This window comes from Poromitra crassiceps, assembly GCF_964638095.1.
Source record: "Poromitra crassiceps genome assembly, chromosome: 25".
NCBI classification, from domain to species: Eukaryota; Metazoa; Chordata; class Actinopteri; order Beryciformes; family Melamphaidae; genus Poromitra; species Poromitra crassiceps.
Window position 1 is genome coordinate 11,573,330 of NC_139649.1, and position 481 is coordinate 11,573,810.

The following is a 481-nucleotide window of genomic DNA, read 5'->3' on the forward strand; positions in this document are numbered from 1 at the left end:
CTTCTGTGTTCCTCGGCTCATTATTGTGCCGCTGATATGGAAAGCGAAAAGATACATGGATAGTTGTAACACTAGCCAGTCTATAGACTTGAAAGCATCTCTGATCCTCTGCAAATGCAAAAGCCAATTTCAATGCTTTGGAAGCTTTTTCTTATAATCGCTCTCTCTCACTCGTGCTCCGTCAAGAAGAACTGAATTATGGAAAAGCAATGATGAGTTGCTAGTTGTGGGTGACGAGTTCATCCCCAGAAGAAATAAATTGATGGTGTCAGAAGTACACGAGGGTAGATGTGCCATGTGTTAGATGATTTGTTTACTCTCGAGTACAATTAAATAGGAAGAATCCGGTGAGAGAAGAAGAGGGGAGAAGATTTGTGCTGGCAGCCTAAACATGCATGCTGTTGACTGTGCAAGACCTTTCAACGATAGTTCCTTTGCATCCTGGTCGTATACCGTACAATACCAAAGCATCCTTTTGCTT

The 481-nt window shown here is 42.2% G+C and overlaps 1 protein-coding gene across 1 annotated transcript in view; it reads left to right on the forward strand.

Moving 5' to 3' along the window:
- The window catches only part of necab3 (N-terminal EF-hand calcium binding protein 3), a gene marked incomplete at its 5' end in the record, with an annotated part of 49,519 nt that extends 49,287 nt beyond the window's left edge, over window positions 1-232 (forward strand). Inside the window, 1 exon segment of the mRNA XM_083660789.1 lies at window positions 1-232. This exon segment is cut by the window's left edge and continues 256 nt beyond it.
- Between the last annotated feature and the right edge of the window lie 249 nt (window positions 233-481).